Source organism: Gossypium arboreum, chromosome 1 (assembly GCF_025698485.1).
Source record: "Gossypium arboreum isolate Shixiya-1 chromosome 1, ASM2569848v2, whole genome shotgun sequence".
Classification (NCBI taxonomy): domain Eukaryota; kingdom Viridiplantae; phylum Streptophyta; class Magnoliopsida; order Malvales; family Malvaceae; genus Gossypium; species Gossypium arboreum.
The window spans coordinates 16,308,915-16,328,814 of record NC_069070.1 but is presented as its reverse complement, the minus strand read 5'-3'; positions in this window follow the sequence as shown (position 1 = coordinate 16,328,814).

Below are 19,900 nucleotides of genomic sequence, written 5' to 3'. Positions count from 1 at the left end.
GAAAAGAAAGCTGAATTAAAATCCAGAGAAAAAATAGGGTTCGGGAGTCAGTCAGGCGCGAGGAAGGTATTAGCACCCTCGCGACGCCCAAAATTGGTATCTCATAAACACGTGTTGTCTTGATTTCAAAAATACGAGTCCAATGTAAAATTTAGTCGTGATCCGATTGAAAAGACGAGAAATTTTAGTTTATTCCCTTTTTTTTTTTGAGGAGGGTATATCGCTTTAACACGAGTCAATTGACATTCACCCAACATAGCGATGAACTCGATGACTTAATGTTAAATCGGTACATTGCCTTGATTATTGAAATTAATTAGCAAAACAATAATATGATTTTCGAAATACCATGAAACGAAGTTGATATGAAATAAGAATCAATAAGTGGAAGAAATATAAACATATTTGAAACAAATAACAAATATTACAATAATGTTGAAGGAAAACACTAATAATGCATGCAAGATCGAATGTAATTATCATATCAAATATGATAAATAATGAATATATATACATAAAACATTAAGAACATGTACGTCAAAACACATCTATATATGAGCAAGTGATACCGTTAGAAATATATTATATATATTATTCGAGCTATACATGAAGTGGCAAAAATGTACATCTATTAATGTTAAAGTATATACATAGTATCAAAACACGACATAATATGTATATGACGTGGCATTTAATGTAATTATATATATAGAAGAATATATATACAAATAATATGGTATTAAAGGTATATACATAGTATATAGAAGAAAATATGTATGTGGAAATGTATAAGAAATGTTATATATAACTAGTAATATTAAAATATACACATAACATATATAGAACATATACAATACATACATACCTTAGAAATGATAATAATAATAAAACTATTTTATACACTACACAAATACATACACACACATATATATATATAATAGTATTAGAAATATATAATATAATATTAGAAATATATATATAATAGTATAAAAGAAAATATAACTAATAATATTAATATATATATAATAATATATGTGAAATATAATATTAAAACTTATATACATAACGTATGTGCAAAATACACATAATATTAAAACCTTTACATAGTATATACTTATTAGAAACAAATAACAACTACTAATAATAATATTAGAAATATAATGAAGTATATAAAAAGACAAATATAATATAATAGTAATGTTAAAATAAAGTAATTAAGATAGTACTATATGTAAATGTATGGATATATACATGTAAAATATACATATATTAATATTAATAATGATGTTAGAACTAGAAATAATAATCATTAGTAATAATAATACCTTAAAAATAATTAGTATATTAATAAAATAAAATAATAATATTAATAATATGTAAAAAATGAAAATAAACGAAGAAAAGGACTAAATCGGACTAAGAACAAAATTTCGGGGCGAATTTAAAAAGAAATAGTGAAATAAAGGACCAAAATGAACATTCATGAAAGCAATGGGGACTAAGGGCGCAATATTCTCCATTACCAAAACGCAGCGCAGCACGGAGGGACTAAATTGTAGGGCGAGAAAATCTTTAGGGCCAAATTAAAAATAGCAAAAAAACTGATTGTGAAATAGCAAAAATGCGGAAGGGCCGATCGCACAATTAGCCCTTCCGTTTCAAAAACACGCGGACCCTGGCCGGACGGGTCGGGTCGACCCGACCCGAAGCCCTAAACGGCGTCGTTTAGTTTAAACAGAGGGGGGGTCCAAAACAGTGCGTTTTGGACCCCTGTATAAGTGAAAATTTTTTTTTAAAAGTTCATTTGAAACGGGGAAAGAAAAAAAAGAAAAGAAGAGGGAGAGAAGAGGAAGAGAGGGGGGAAGGAAGGGATTCCGGTCACGGTCGGCCAACGGACGGCCATCGGGGCTCGCCGGCTTTGGCGCCAAACCACAGACGATGATGGCCGGAAAAGGTATGAATTTTTTTTAGTTCTTTTTCCTAAAGTATATGCATGCGATGGATTTAAAGATTAAAAGCAAAATCACCTTGAACCTGTTTTGGTATTCTGCTTTTTTGGATTTTGTCGATTCGGGTTTTCCTTCATTGCGATATCCTTGGATTGTATCTATAATTTTAGTGTTTTTGTTCTTAGAGTAATGGAAATGTGAAAACTTGCTTCTATATATCGTGATCCGAGGTCCTTTACAAAAATTCAATCGCTTATATAGCCATTCTTTTACAAGTTGTTCTCTATACTTTTAGCTTTTCGTCTCATCCGTTCAATGTGTTGCATGGACTTTAGGCGGTGCTGAGATATTGTGGGGGTTCGGTCGGCCTTGGCAGAGGCAAGTGGCGGGTTAGGGTGGCTGAAAGTCAAAAGCTGAAGACACTAGGTGGGGCGCACCTAGGGTTTGGTTGCTGACTTGAGAGGGATGGGCTAGGGTTTGATGATAGGTGGCATTTGGGTCTGTTTGTTGGGCTAGAATTTGGGCTGTTAGTTGGGTGGGTAGGTTTAGTTTTTTTGTTTGAAGATGGGTTAAATGGGTAATTGGGTTGTAAGTGGGTCTTAGGGGGATTAGTGGGTTTAATTGCACTTGGGCCCGGGTAATTTGGGCTTCTACAGCTGCCCCTCTTTGCTCATTATCGTGCAAAGGGGATAGAGCAAAGACTTTCAAAGAAGACCAAACTTGCCCGGTCTTGCCAGGTCTTGATTTGCTTTGGAACTCTTCTTGTTGAGGTAGTCTCTTTCCAGTCCACCGTATCTTGTAGCTTAGGTTCAATCCACTGCATATTCTAATATGCGCCTTGTAACTTTAATCTACTCTTCTATCGCTTTAGTGAGACGAGGTTTGTGATCTTCTCTTCTGTAACTTTAGAAAGGCAAAATCTGCTATCCTCGATCAGCTCTACTGCACCTTCAAGGAGTCAAGACTTGCAACTTTGACTTGCTCTACTGTAACTTCAGGGAGGCCAAATCTGGCGTCTTCAATCTTTATTCCTTACTCAGCATGTGGTCTTGAGCTCAACTCATTTCTCGCAATATGGATTGACTCATAAACTCTCGCAATATGAGTTGATTTTCTGAAAAACATAAACTGAAAACAGAAATTGAAAATACCTCAGCGTGTCCTGAGGCTCAACTCATCTCTCGCAATATGAGTTGATTTTTGACAAACAGAAATTGAAATTACCTCATCGTGTCCTGAGGCTCAACTCACCTCTCGCAATATGAGTTGATTTTTTGAAAAACATAAATTAAAACAGAAATTGAGAATACCTCAGCATGCGAGTCGAGGCTCCACTCACCTCTCGCAATATGAGTTGATTCTGGAACATAAATTGAAATTACCTCAACGTGTCTTGAGGCTCAACTCACCTCTCGCAATATGAGTTGATTTTCTTGAGAAGCATGAATTGAAAAGCAGAAATTAAAGATGCCTCATCGTACCCCAAGGCTCAACTCACCTCTCGCAATATGAGTTGAAATTAAAACACAAAAATTGAAAATACCTCAGCGTGCCCCGAGGCTCAACTCACCTCTCGCAATATGAGTTGAAATTAAAACACAAAAATTAAAAGGCTTAACTCACCTCTCGCAATATGAGTCAATTTAAAACATAAACTAAAAATACCTCAGCGTGCCCCGAGGCTCAACTCACTTCTAGCAATATGAGTTGATTTTGAAAACAAAAATTAAAAATACCTCAACGTGTCTTGAGGCTTAACTCATCTCTCGCAATATGAGTTGATTTTCCTTGAAAAGCATGAATTAAAAACATCAAAATACCAAAACCTGTCCTTTGGTAGAACTCGGGTGTCTTTTCCTTTGATTCAGTGTGATTCTCATTCAAGATTTCTTGCTCGGCTGGAGTACCTGTATATGCCATGTATGATGTTATCATGATATGCACATGTTTGTCTTAAATGCTTTTATGCCTACATGATTATGTAGTGCTCCTTAAGCACGTTTGTCGTATACCCATTTAGCCACGATTGTTGAGGATCTGTGTTCATTACTTTGATTCTCGACTTTCTTTTCAGGCCTTATACCTGTCTTCAAGCTTCACAAGTAATCGACGTTTCTCAGATATCACTCTTTTACCCCCGATTGAACTTTGTTCTTACTTTGAGACTCTTGTGCTTATCAAATTTTCATCCAGGTAATGCTTAACATTTCTTTTGTTTAGAGTATGTCATTTCACCATTTATCATGTAAATAAACACATAACGAGATGCATGAAAAAGGTCGATAGGGACAAAATGATATTTCATATTCATCTATTTCAAATGTGGCAAACAAAGCAAGTTAACCAATGAGAGTAAAAATGTCAAAAGAAAGAAAGGATCGATTCAACGGATACAAATGCTCTAGATATTCAACACATAAACTCTTCCTCGCTCCTCAATCAAAATCTTTTCGAGCGGCTTCTTGCGTGAGACGATTTCGAGCTTTAAATGCTTCAAATCATCGTAGCCTTACCGCTTGACCTATCGTTCGACCGCCAGTTTGTTTCATTAGGACGCCTCTCGTGTTTTCATCCTAATCTTTTGTACTAATCAAGACGCCCTTTTCGGGTTTTCGCCTTGATCCCTTTTTTTTTTTTAAGATGCCCTTTTCGGGTTTTCATCTTAAGCATAATATTTCTTCACAGCATCTGAGTTCATTGGATTCGACAACTCTTTCCCATCCATCTCGGTAAGGATCAAAGCTCCTCCTGAGAATGCCTTCTTTACGACATATGGTCCTTCCCAATTTGGTGCCCATTTTCCTCGCAGGTCTTTTTGTATTAGGAGAATTTTCCTCAGTACGAGTTCTCCTTCATGGAATTCTCTTGGCCGTACCTTCTTGTCATGGGCTGTGATCATTCTTTTCTGGTACATTTGTCCATGACAAATTGCCCTAAGACGCTTTTCTTCGATGAGGTTCAGCTGATCATATCGAGCTTGTACCCATTCTGTTGCTTCTAACTTTGATTCCGTTAAGACTCGCAGAGAAGGGATCTCAACCTCAATAGGTAGCACAGCTTCCATTCCATAGACTAGAGAGAAAGGAGTTACTCCCGTAGATATTCTCACAGATGTGCGATATGCAAACAGAGCGAATGGAAGCTTCTCGTGCCAATCTTTATATGTCTCAGTCATTTTCCCAATGATCCTCTTAATATTTTTATTGGTCGCTTCACAGCCCTGCTCATCTTTAAGCGATAGGCGAGGAGTTATGATGCTTTATTTGGAACTGCCGCACACTTCTTTCATCATCTTATTGTTCAGATTCGTGGCATTATCTCGAAATGATTCTTTCAGCAAACCATACCTAAGCAAATGATTTCTTTTTTAAAAAACCTGCAAACTGTAGTCCTTGTCACATTGGCAAACGAAGCGGCTTCTATCCATTTTGTGAAGTAATCGATGACCACAAAAATGAATCGATGTCCATTTGATGCTTTTGGAGAAATTGGCCCTATAACATTCATGCCCCACATAAAAAAAGGCCACGGAGAAGTCATGACATGAAGGGGTGAAGGGGCTACATGAATTTTATCGCTGTAGATTTGACATTTGTGGCATTTTCTGGCAAAATTGATGCAGTCACTTTCCATTGTCAGCCAATAATAACCGAGTCTTATGATCTTTCTGGCCATATTGAAACCATTGGCATGTGTTCCGCAGATTCCCTCATAGACCTCTTCAAGTATTTTTCTAGCTTCAACATCATTCACACATCTCAAGAGCATCTGATCTTTTCCTCTTTTGTACAAGATATCCCCATCAAGAACAAATTCCGCTGCCATTCTTCTAATTGTTCTTTTGTCGTTCTCATTCGCTTGTTCGGGGTAGCTTTGATTCTTGATATATTCTAAGATATCATGGAACCATGGACGTCCATCTGCCTCCTTCTTAATGCTACAACAGTGTGCAGGGACCTTATATATGCTCATTTTGAGGGGCATTATTTCTGCTTCTTTACTTGCTTTGAACATTGAAGCCAAAGTGGCCAGGGCATCAGCCAATTGGTTTTCTTCTCGTGGGAAATAATGGAAAGTTATTTCCTTGAATTCCTTGATCAATTCAGCCACTAAATCACTGTACTTAATCAATTTTGGGTCCCTCACTTCCCAATCTCCACGGATTTGATAAACCACTAGGGCTGAGTCCCCATACACCTCTAAGATTTCAATGTTTCATTCAATAGCTGCGCGAAGTCCCATGATACAAGCCTCATATTTTGCTATATTATTGGTACAGAAGAAGTTCAGTCTTGCAGTAAACGGATAATGATTCCCTTCTGGTGATATCAAGATTGCTCCGATTCCATGCCCCAAAGCATTCGACGCACCATTAAAACACATCTTCCATGACTTTTCTTTTGATAACTCAAATTCCATTTCTGTGATGCACGTTAAGTCTTCGTCTGAAAAATCAAATCTTAACGGCTCATATTCTTCTGTCGTTCGAGTTGCTAGAAAGTCGGCTATTGCGCTCCCTTTTATCGACTTTTGACTTACATAGGCAATGTCATATTCTGAAAGGAGAATCTGCCATCGTGCCATTCTTCCTGATAATGTCGGCGATTCCATCATGTATTTTATCGGGTCCAGCTTTGAAATCAACCATGTCGTATGGTACAACATGTATTGTCTGAGTCTCCGAGCTACCCAAACCAGAGCGCAACAAAATTTTTCAATGGACGAATACTTTGCCTCATATTCAGTGAACTTTTTGCTGAGGTAGTAGATCACCTTTTCTTTCTTTCCTGACTCGTCGTGTTGCCCCAGTACGCAACCCATTGAATTTTCGAACACAGTCAAATACAAAATCAATGGTCTTTCCGGAGTTGGCGGTACTAGCACTGGAGGACTTGACAAATATTGCCTTATTTTATCAAAGGACACCTGGCATTCCTCATTCCATTCTCCAGGATTATGTTTTCGGAGAAGTCGAAAGATTGGGTCGCATTGGTTGGTAAGTTGAGCGATAAATCAGGTGATGTAGTTTAATCTCCCTAAAAATCCTCTAACTTCCTTTTGCGTGCGTGGAGGCGGTAACTCTTGAATGGCCTTTATTTTATCTGGATCAACCTCGATACCTCTTTCACTGACAATGAAGCCTAGCAACTTTCCTGAGGTAGCCCCAAACGTACATTTGGCTGGATTGAGTTTTAACTGGAACTTTCTCAGCCTGTCGAACAACTTCTTCAAGTTCACTATATACTCTTCTTCCCCTCGGGATTTAGCGATCATATCGTCGACGTAGACCTCTATTTCTTTATGCATCATGTCATGGAATAACGTCACCATAGCCATCTGATATGTTGCCCCAGCATTCTTTAACCCGAATGGCATCACCTTGTAGTAGAACCTTCCCTACATTGTTATGAAGATAGTTTTCTCCATATCCTCAGGGGCCATCTTGATCTGATTATACCCCGAGAATCCATCCATGAAAGAAAACAATGAATGTTTTGCTGTGTTGTCCACCAACGTATCAATATGTGGCAAGGAAAAATTATCTTTTGGGCTTGCTCGGTTCAGGTCACGGTAATCCACGCACATTCGTACTTTGCCATCTTTCTTTGGTCTGGGACTATGTTAGCCACCCATTCGGATATTTGAGGCTTGTAGGAAGCCGACATCAAATTGCTTCTTGACTTCCTCTTTTATTTTCAACAGATTTGGTCTCATTCGTCTTAATTTTTTTGGATGGGCTTGTATTCGCTTTAATGGGAGCTTATGGACCACTAAATCTTCATCTAGCCTGGCATGTCCCGGTATGACCATGCGAAAACATCTTTGTATTCGTGGAGTAAAGTGATCAAATTATGCCGGTACTCTCTCAAATAGAAGTCCCGATCTTCACTTCTTGTTTCCTCTCTTGAGGCCCAAATTTATTGTTTCCATGATTCTTCGTGAGGCAAAATCTGTTTATCCTCTTGTTCCACCATTCTTAACAATTCAGGAGACGAGACGTAATCTTCAGCATTTTCTTCGGCTTCAAATTCTCCTAAGCAAACAGCCTTCTCAAAATCAATTTCAAGATTCGTGACGGGCTTATTCATGTCGTCGATATCTGAGCACCTGAAAGTTGAATGGAAAAGGAAGCTATAGAGGGACATCCAAGTATTGGAAACAACAAACAAAATGATATGTCATGGCAATGAGGCAAATGTAAGGATAGGCTATGAAATGAGAAAATGATTATGAAATTAGTGATAATGCGAAAAATCGTGACAAAATGCATCTTCATTAATATTCATTTAAATGATAAAGAGCGAATGCAAGCTCTTACAAAAGAATTCTATTATATCTAAAGACACAATAGAAGGTTAATGTTTAGCATTACTCTGAAGACTTATAAACTACAAGAAGCTCCTCGGTAGTCCAATTGTTCAACATGAAACCAAGAGGGCAAGGGCGTATCCTCGAGACATCTTTACTTGCACCAGCCCCTTTGTCAATGACATTTATACTGACATTCTAGAAACCCCTTTCAATTAACCCCAGCATGTTTCGTGGATCATCTTGTCCAGGGTATATCATTCCCGCAGATATAAATGTTTTTGACAAAGGAGGGTATTCTATGGGCTCCCATTCTGGTTCTCGACCCAAAGTTCTTGCGATCCTTCTTTCCTGATCTTTCTTCCACTGTCTTCTTCTTTGACGCATGTCTGGCTGGAACGCCAAACCGTATCGGGCTTTGTGGTGCACTGGCTTTAAAGCCTTGACTATTTCTTGCAGATATCTCCCTAAACCTTTTCTCGCTCGAGCTCCCCTTCCTACGGTCAATTTGACACCCATTCTAGTATTTCTCGACAGTTTTGGCACCGGAATTCTGTTTCCCTCAATAACAAAAGTGGCATTGACGAATTCAAGGGATCGGAAGGAACATTCCAATGCGTCTTTGTTCACTTCCAAGTACGGTGCATCGGTAGAGACAGATGCGACAATGTCTTCTTCTCCTCGACAAAGGACCAAACAACCGTCCATGATAAATTTCACCTTTTGATGGAGGGATGATGGGACCGCTCTAGCGAGAATGGATCCGTGGTCTTCCCAAAAGGCGTTATAAGAGGTGTAATGTCCATGACTTGGAACTCGACATCATAAATGTAAGGGCCCACTTCAAAGGGATTTTGATCTTTCCCATGACTTCGCGCCTCGTCCGTCGAATGCCCTTACCGTGGAATGACAGGCCTTAAGTAGGACAAATCCATCAAGATTCGGAAAACGTGGCCAATAGCATAACATTTAACGTCGACCCATTATCGATGAGCACGTTCGTATTATGTAGCCCTTGCAATGAAGTCGTGATATGCGCGCTTTCACCGAGCCTCTACCATTTGGCGGTATTTCATCATCACTAAAAGAGATGAAATTGTCCGCATTCAGATTGTTTACCCACCTATCAAGCTTCTCAACAAATATGTTGTTAGCTACGTAAACTTGATTTAGCACTTTCAGCAAAGCGTTCGATGTGGCTCAATTTAAGAGTAGAGATAAACCGAGATTCTTCTTTGGTCGCTTGCTTAATTGTTCCACCACACTATACTCACTGTGCTTGATAAATTTCAAGAATTCCTGAGCGTCTTCCTCGTTCACAGGCTTTTTAGTTTCTTGCACGGGTGGAATTTCTTGCTCGACTTCGACTTCGTGCATCACTGCTTTTCCTTTTTGCTTCGAGTCACTACTTTTCTTTACCGGTTCAATTTCTTTAGAATAGCACCATCCACTTCGGGTAAAATGACCTACCTCTCCCACATCTTCAGTTATGGCTTTGGAATTTCCAACTTCCGGTGTGAAAATATTAACATCGTATCTCCACGGTACTGTTTTATTGTTCTTATAAGGGAAAGGAGATGGTACTTCGATTATCATTTTTGGCTTCACCGGCTCTTTCTTCGCGTCATAATAAATTATTAACGGTCGGTCGGCGCTATATAGGAAACCTGATGATTGATTGTCAGAAACGCATATTTCTCCTCTATCGGTCTCCTCGCTTTTATAAAAGATCCCAATCTCCTTGTTATCCATCATACTTTGCAGTAATCCTCTGAACTCATCGTAGGACTGAATGCCATGCCCTCCAACGCCATGGAACTCACAAAAATTGTGACCTTTTGCATCTTTTCCTTCGAATACTCCGTCAAGACGATAGAGCAACTCTTTTTCAATTAGTACCTCCCAGATTTTCTGCAGAGGTGTTCTTATTTCAGAAACCCATATTCTGCTTTGCCGTTCATTTTCCTTTCCTACTGCGCTCACATTCCCTTCGGTGTGGTTTGGGAATGGATTCTAGGTCGTACTGCCAGTACCATTAAATCGCAAAATGCCCGCATCGATGAGCCCTTGAACTCTCCTTTTGAAAGCAAGACAGTTCTCAGTAGAATGCCCCTGGTTCCCCGTATGGTATGCACAACTAGTGTTTGGATCGTACCATTTCGGGTATGGAGGTTTTAGGGGGGCCATGTAATGGGGAGATATCAATTGTTTCTCCAAGAGTTTTGGGTACAATTCCCCATACGACACAGGGATAGGAGTAAATTATGGCCTCTCGGGGTTGGGCCTTGTTGGTCTTGGTTCATTTCTGGGTTGGCTTTGAGCGGGTATCGTGTTTTGTTGGAATGAGGTGATGGGTCTTTGGTTGTTCGTGGCGTAAACGTGATAGGAAGGAGGTGGTGCTTGGTAGTAAGGGTTTTGAGGGGGATAATAGAAATTTAGAGGTGGATAATTTCGAGGTCGGGGTTGGTTCGGATATGGATTAGAGGCATAACGGCTTCCCATTCCCACCATGTGGGCTTCTGGTTCTTTCTTCTTCATAGGTGCTGCCCTTTTTAAACCTTCTGAGCCTTCCATTCTACCGCTCTTGACGGCATTCTCTATGAGCTCACCAGATATTACAATATCCGCAAACTCTTTCGTGGCACTTCCCACTAATTTGTCATAAAACGACGCCTTTAAGGTATTGATAAAGAGAACGGTTATCTCCGTTTTTGTTAGTGGGGGTTCCACTTGGGCCGAGATGTCTCTCCATCTCTGCGCATATTGTCTGAAGGTTTCTGATGGCTTTTTCTCCATCATTTGCAAGGTCATCCGGTCTGGCACCATATCTAACACATGCTTGTACTACTCGCAGAATGCTGACGCCAAGTCCTTCCAGGATCGAATCTTTTCTCTACTGAGTTGGTTGTACCACCGAATAGCTGACCCTGTTAGACTATCTTGAAAGCAATGTATGAGTAGTTTATCCTCGTTCACATAACCGGTCATTTTTCGACAGAACATAATGAGATATGCTTTTGGTCACCTTGTCCCATCATACTTCTCAAAATCAGGCACTTTGAACTTCGGAGGCAAAATTAGATCAGGTACCAAACTGAGTTCCTTGGCACCTAGTGGGAAGAAGACTTCAGTGCCTTCTATTGCTTTGAGTCTTTCCTCTAGACTCCTATATTTTGTGTCATGGTTATCCAATTTTAACTTGGCTACCTCTGCTGGGTCATCCAGATCTGGAACTAGTGGATCAGCAGGACTAGCCCCTAGGTTCGACGCGAATATTCCTTACCCCAAATTAGTGGGTGGAGCAGGTGGCATAGGTCAATGTTCTAAGCCTGTGGGTTCCCCTTGAGTATACCCTCTTTGTGTTGTATATGCGGGTGGTGGAGTGAATCCCGGGGAATAGAGTGGATCCTGATCGTGGTGAATTCTTGACTGAGGTTCCATAGCATCAGGTTTCTGCATGGGTCCTTTTCCTTTGACTAAAGTTGTCATCATCTCCATCATTTTGGCCATCTGATCTCTTTGCTCGAGTGATTCCTCTCGAGATCTCACCATTAGATCTCTCGTCTCTTGTTGCGATTTGGCCAGTTACTCTTGTAATTCCTTTTGAATCCTTTCGATCCTTTCGATCCTTTCGTTGAATTTGGCCTCCATTACTCTAGCTTGCCTTCGCGTTTTATATGGATGACGTGATTCCAGTCTTGTGGTATTACAACTGCGAATTGTATATTTTATCTTTCAGCGACCGAATATGGGATATGCAATGTATGAATGAATACATGAATGAGTGCATGAATGTCAAAATGTTAGTTATGAATAAATATGTAAGAATTTGGTGTTGATTTCAAGATAGCCCCATATTTAGGCATTTCATTTATCAAAAGAGTCTATTACAAAAAGTTTCCATTTTTCCAACAATTACACGAATTTTCTAGCCACATTGCCTTGTTTCTTCACTTGCTCTAAGAACTCTGATATACTCGATCTTTGGTTCGGAGGGAATTGACAACTGAGAACTTCGGCTTCATCTGATAATTGAACAACTTGCATAGCCGCCCTGCGAATTTCATTGATCAAGAAGTCGAGTTGCATTTCTTTTTCTTGGAGAGTTCCTTCATACGCGTGAATGTCCCTATCGTACTGATCATTCTTTTCTTCTAGAGCCTTCAGGAGATTATCTAACTGTTGTTGATGAGATTGCAGCATATTTTCTAGATCTCGTGCGTTTCCTTTTAATTCTTGATGTTCAGACTGACTATTCGCAAATTCTGCAGTCATCATTTCATACTCAGCGTTCTTCCTTCTTAACTCTATCGTAGCGCATGCAGCTTTTTCCTCCTCTTTCTTTGCTTTTCCCTTCCAAAATTCCATTCCTCCTTTGATATTGCTAATTTCTTCCTTCCATTCTGCTGGCGACTTACCCAACCCACTATTCTTTATAGTGTTTCTTAATTTCTTATTTTCCAAATGAAGGTCCTTTAAGTCGTTTCTCACGATCTCGGCTTCTCTTTGTACTTTTTCAGTTCTGGACCTTTCAACCTGAACTTCAATCTTCAGTTGATAGTTTTCTTCTTGAAGGGCACTAAGGTCCCGAGACATCTTGGCCTTTTCTCGTTCGAATTCTTGTCTTGCCATCTCTAGCTCAGACAGCGTTTCCTCCGAGAAAGGATTCTGGATAGTGTAGTTTGTTGACGAGATTTGCTGACTTTTTACCCGTTGCTTCCTCCATATGTCGTAATCTTGGGTAAGGGTATCAGCATACAAGGCTAATTCCATGAAATGAATTTTCTTCCAAGACTTTGCAGTGTCTCGAACTCTCTTCATATATCCTTCACCCGCGAAAGCGAACTCGAACTGTGCCAATCCTCCAGTTGCGGGTAGGAATTGTCGCGAAGAAAATTACCTTTAGACCAATAGCGGAGCATATCCAACTCCTCCCCATAACCCGAGTAAAGGTACCCAATCTTGGCTTCCACATTTGTATAGCAGAACTGAAGGACGGATCCAGGGTGCTCTCCATGTTATATCCTCAGCGCGAAGATTCTGAAAGACTGACACCCAATGTTGCTCGGTGACTTCCTTCGGCCATTCTTTCTTGAGGTAAGCTTCTAGCGGGGCAAATGTTTTTGAAAACATATGGAACGGAGTGCGCTCTACTTTCCAAAAATGACTCAAAATCCAAACATTGAGCAACTGAGCACATCCACTAAATCGTCCTTTTCCAACCCTTCGACAAGTACTCAGGGACCTGAAGGTCTCAGCTAGGATAGTCGGGACAGGGTTGACTCCTTGTTTTAACCTTTCGAAAAAATCAACTACTGCAACTTCGAGATGTCCGAGAACTTTTGGGAAAATGACTAAACCATAAATGGCCAAAACGAATAGATTTACCCTTTTCAGCATGTCGGGATGGTTCAGAACCAAATCTCGTAGGGAAGACCATGGAATGCAAATGGTTTCATTCTTCTTCTTTATCTATTTTTCAGCCCATGCATCAGTCATGTCTGTCAGTCTCACTAAATTTTTCTTGAAGGTCATCGGCTTAGGCTCCTTCACATATATTTTGCCGAATTGTACATTGTCGATACGGAGTAAAGCAGCATACTCTTCTATGGTTGGAGTCATGTCTTCTTGATTGAAGGTGAAACACTGATAAGTTGGGTCTCAGAAATGAACCATGGCTTGAATCAACTGTTCGTCTACACGGATGGTGATCAGGTGAGCTATATCTCCATACCTCTCAGTGAAAACGCCCTAGTGTCTGAATCCCACTGATTCCAAATTCGAACCAAATCCTCAAGGTTATTTTGGCGAACATTTACAGTTATATGTTCGGGCAAATTGGCAACACACCCTTCCACTAGACTATCCCCCTTTTCTCTCTGAGTTTTTAGAGACCAGTCTCGAACCACGACATTCTTCTCGGTTATTTGTGTAATTGACTCCTCCATCAGAAACCCGTTTTTTGGCAACCAACCTTTAATCAACACCTTCCTAATATGATGCCTATGATGCATGATGAAAATAAAAATAAAAACAAACAAACTTGGTTAGTAAACACAACAAATATAATTTGAAAAACAAATTAAACTACCCAATCCAATTCTTTTGCATAAACAGTGTAAATGAAAGGCAAAAGGCATTTTCCCCGTGTACTTATTTTGGCGACTATAAGCGGACAGAGGTTCGGCATGGCTCTAATTGGATAGCTCGTATGGTTCATTATATGCAGTCTCGGTTCTAGACAGTACTCGAATTGCTCGTACTATCATCCGCTAAGATCAAGACGAAGCCTCGGTCATAACCCATCACGAGCTCACGAGTTCAATTCGAGGATTACATTTACTTATGCCTATGCCGAGGGACAAGTTAACTCACGAAAGCATAAGTCATATGTAACCCGAAAGTATTCACTAGCTTTGACGGAGGACGAGTTAACTCACGAAGGCGTGAAGCGTTTACTTTCACTTAAACGAGCAGAGCCGGGTAGAGAACTCATGTTATGCGAAAATGCAAGTGCATGGTGTGTGGGAAAAACTCATAAACCTTTACGTTTTACTTAAAGAAACTAAACCAAAATTAAAACCATAAAAATTGAAAACTGAAAAACAACCAAATAACAAGTTAGAAGAAATATTTACAACACGATACAAATGCATGAATTTTGAAAACGAGATTTTCGGATCACGACCAAATATTTACTTTGAACAAAGAAATTTGAAAATTTTGACAAAACGTGTTTAATTCGACTCAACTCGCAAGTTTTGTCCCCAGCGGAGTCGCCAGCTGTAGCGACGTAAAAATTGGTTTCGGGGTCGCTAATTGTGGCGATCTAGTGAAAAAGTTTGGAAACTGAAGTTCGATTTTGAAATAAAAGGGGAGTCACCACCGATCCTTTTTATAGGTGTGATCGGACACCTTATAAATTTATTTTTGAAATGAAAAGAAAGCTGAATTAAAATCCAGAGAAAAAATAGGGTTCGGGAGTCAGTTACGCGCGAGGAAGGTATTAGCACCCTCGCGACGCCCAAAATTGGTATCTCATAAACACGTGTTGTCTTGATTTTCAAAAATACGAGTCCAATGTAAAATTTAGTCGTGATCCGATTGAAAAGACGAGAAATTTTAGTTTATTCCCCTTTTTTTTTTTTGAGGAGGGTATATCGCTTTAAGACGAGTCAATTGACGTTCACCCAACATAGCGATGAACTCGATGACTTAATGTTAAATCGGTACATTGCCTTGATTATTGAAATTAATTAGCAAAACAATAATATGATTTTCGAAATACCATGAAACGAAGTTGATATGAAATAAGAATCAATAAGTGGAAGAAATATAAACATATTTGAAACAAATAACAAATATTACAATAATGTTGAAGGAAAACACTAATAATGCATGCAAGATCGAATGTAATTATCATATCAAATACGATAAATAATGAATATATATACATAAAACATTAAGAACATGTACGTCAAAACACATCTATATATGAGTAGTGATACCGTTAGAAATATATTATATATATTATTCGAGCTATACATGAAGTGGCAAAAATGTACATCTATTAATGTTAAAGTATATACATAGTATCAAAACACGACATAATATGTATATGACGTGGCATTTAATGTAATTATATATATAGAAGAATATATATACAAATAATATGGTATTAAAGGTATATACATAGTATATAGAAGAAAATATGTATGTGGAAATGTATAAGAAATGTTATATATATAACTAGTAATATTAAAATATACACATAACATATATAGAACATATACAATACATACATACCTTAGAAATGATAATAATAATAATAATAAAACTATTTTATACACTACACAAATACATACACACATATATATATATATATAATAGTATTAGAAATATATAATATAATATTAGAAATATATATAATAGTATAAAATAAAATATAACTAATAATATTAAAATATATATAATAATATATGTGAAATATAATATTAAAACTTATATACATAACGTATGTGCAAAATACACATAATATTAAAACCTTTACATAGTATATACATATTAGAAACAAATAACAACTACTAATAATAATATTAGAAATATAATGAAGTATATAAAAAGACAAATATAATATAATAGTAATGTTAAAATAAAGTAATTAAGATAGTACTATATATAAATGTATGGATATATACATGTAAAATATACATATATTAATATTAATAATGATGTTAGAACTAGAAATAATAATCATTAGTAATAATAATACCTCAAAAATAATTAGTATATTAATAAAAATAAAAATAATAATATTAATAATATGTAAAAAAAATGAAAATAAACGAAGAAAATGACTAAATCGGACTAAGAACAAAATTTCGGGGCGAATTTAAAAAGAAATAGTGAAATAAAGGACCAAAATGAACATGCGTGAAAGCAATGGGGACTAAGGGCGCAATATTCTCCATTACCAAAACGCAGCGCAGCACGGAGGGACTAAATTGTAGGGAGAGAAAATCTTTAGGGCCAAATTAAAAATAGCAAAAAAAAAAACTGATTGTGAAATAGCAAAAATGCGGAAGGGCCGATCGCGCAATTAGCCCTTCCGTTTCAAAAACACGCGGACCCTAGCCGGACGGGTCGGGTCGACCCGACCCGAAGCCCTAAACGGCATCGTTTAGTTTAAACAGAGGGGGGGTCCAAAACGGTGCGTTTTGGACCCCTATATAAGTCAATTTTTTTTTTTAAAAGTTCATTTGAAACGGGGAAAGAAAAAAAAAGAAAAGAAGAGGGAGAGAAGAGGAAGAGAGGGGGGGAAGGAAGGGATTTCGGTCACGGGCCGGTCACCGGACGGCCATCGGGCTCGCCGGCGGCCGGCGGCCTCCGCATGTGATGGCCGGAAAGGTATGAATTTTTTTTTTTAGTTCTTTTTCCTAAAGTATATGCATGCGATGGATTTAAAGATTAAAAGCAAAATCACCTTGAACCTGTTTTGGTATTCATTTTTTTGGATTTTGTCGATTCGGGTTTTCCTTCATTGCGATATCCTTTGGATCAGTATCTATAATTTTAGTGTTTTTGTTCTTAGAGTAATGGAAATGTGAAAACTTGCTTCTATATATCGGGATCCGAGGTCCTTTTACAAAAATTCAATCGGCTTATATAGCCATTCTTTTTACAAGTTGTTCTCTATACTTTTAGCTTTCTGTCTTGTCCGTTCAATGTGTTGCAGGGACTTTAGGCGGTGCTGAGATATTGTGGGGGTTCGGTCGGCCTTGGCAGAGGCAAGTGGCGGGTTAAGGTGGCTGAAAGTCAAAAGCTGAAGACCCTAGGTGGGGCGCACCTAGGGTTTGGTTGCTGACTTGAGAGGGATGGACTAGGGTTTGATGATAGGTGGCATTTGGGTCTGTTTGTTGGGCTAGAATTTGGGCTGTTAGTTGGGTGGGTAGGTTTAGTTTTTTTGTTTGAAGATGGGTTAATTGGGTAATTGGGTTGTAAGTGGGTCTTAGGGGGATTAGTGGGTTTAATTGCACTTGGGCCCAGGTAATTTGGGCTTCTACATGTTAAAATAAAAAAATAACCGTTCAAAATTTTTCTTTCCATTTATTAAAAGATTTTTTAGCTTTTATTAAATTTTTGTTATTATATATGGTAAATAAAGACTTCTTTTGCTATTTTCATCTTGAAATATGTAGTATTATTGGTATAGCTGAACGTGAAAAATTTTATCAGCCATATCAAATTTAAACTATCTTCAAAATAATTATAGGAAGAAACTTAACTATAACCACGGAAGTGGAAGAATAATTGACAACATATGTTGACAAGTGTTATAATAATTTTATTTATTATCAAATTCAAGAAGAAATAGATCTAATCTCCAGAGCTTGGGATCTACTCCAACAAAAAACCTATAAAGCAACATGCAAAACATCACAATCAAGAAAAGTTAAAAAGAAGAAGAAGAAGAAAGAAGTAACGTGGAAGCAACCACAATCAAGAAAAGAATATTCCAGTATCAGATGAAGAAAAAATCTAATTACAAGATAAGAGATTATAAAATTATTTTTTATTGTCTTCTAGTTTTATTGAATTATTAGAACTACTACTATGCCTAGAATCATAGATCAACATATAATGATAACTAAATGGTATTAGATTGTTTACCCGGCCACTCATGGCATAGAGAATGAGGTTTGGCAAGGTCACTGTAGCAATGGTGAATGCTGATATTGCATTTGGTCCAAGGTCCGATGAAGATTCTTCTCGAATGCATGTCTTCTGTCTTCAGCATGCTCTAGAAGTAGAGCAACAACTTTGACAAATTGGAGGAGCCCATGTATTTCTCCTTTGTCATCCAGTTACACCTTGGCATACGCATGCACAAATAAATATTTTGCATAAAACTAGCTGTCTCATCCTTCCTTCGAAAATATATATAAAAAAAAATCAGGGATACTCTTTTCTTTGAAATAATGTTCGTCATCTTATGTTTCCCTTACCGTATGCAACCTTGTTGGGTGATAATCAATGTGGGTTAAAAGGTTGTGCATGCAGAAGGATTACTTGTGTTTAGCCTTTTCCATGTCCAGATTATTATGCATATAGAAAGCGAACGATGGTGAAGTCAGAGGATCAAAGTCAACATGTACCTTGACATGTTTCTTCTAAGGCTAAAAAATCCCCCTCATAAACTAATATCACTTTGCGCAAGTAAGCCCCTATACTTCTGTTGTACCCAATTAAGCCCTTTTCTTTTGGTTTTGTATCCAATAACCCTTATTTCATTGAAAAATCAATATATGTGAAGGGTATTAGGTATGAATTAAAGGTTTATCTAGGTAGAAATTAATCTCTTATTCTGCCTGGCAAACGTCTTCAGTTTCCAGTTTTTATTATTTGCATGTTTCTGAAAGCTTATGAATAGTTCTACCAAATAACTGTTCTAGGTTCTTTTTTTGTTTGTACTTGTAAACTATTTGCTGTAAAACAATGCAGACTATCCTTAGATAGAAGCAGAAGCGAAGTCAGTAGCTGAAGAACTAGGAATTGACCATCCCTGTAATGACATTTTATTTGGGGATGCTACTGTTGATGACGAGGAGAGGATCCGTTCAGCTCTTGATAGTGAGGATGCTATACCCGGGAATGGGGACTGGGCGGTAAAGCTCGGTATCAACCTATTTTATAGCGCTAATCTCAGCCACTCTACACTTTACAGTAAACAGATTGCATACAATTGTGTTATATACAGTGCTTTTGGCCGTATGAGAGGTCTGGCAAACTTTAAAAAATAGTGGCAGGAAGGTAGTGTGGTAAAGTTTGGATGTCGAATCAGGTTCATCCACTTTTGGCACGAGAGCATCATGAGGAAAAAGATCAAGAACGAAGCTTCAATGCCCAGGCACCTTCAGATGAAAATCTCAAGAGAGAACCCAAAATGCTCAGAAAGCCGAAATAACCAAGGTGGTTAAATAGTTTGATAAAAAGAGAAAAAGGAACGCAGAGCTTGCACCGAGCAAGAAAGTGAAATGTGTCGAGCCAGAGGGTGCAGCTGCAGATGATTCTTGGGATGGCAGTTCTCTTAGGCAGCGACACAGGTTTTAGAAGCAAGCAACCTGGAATGATCAAGGAAAAAA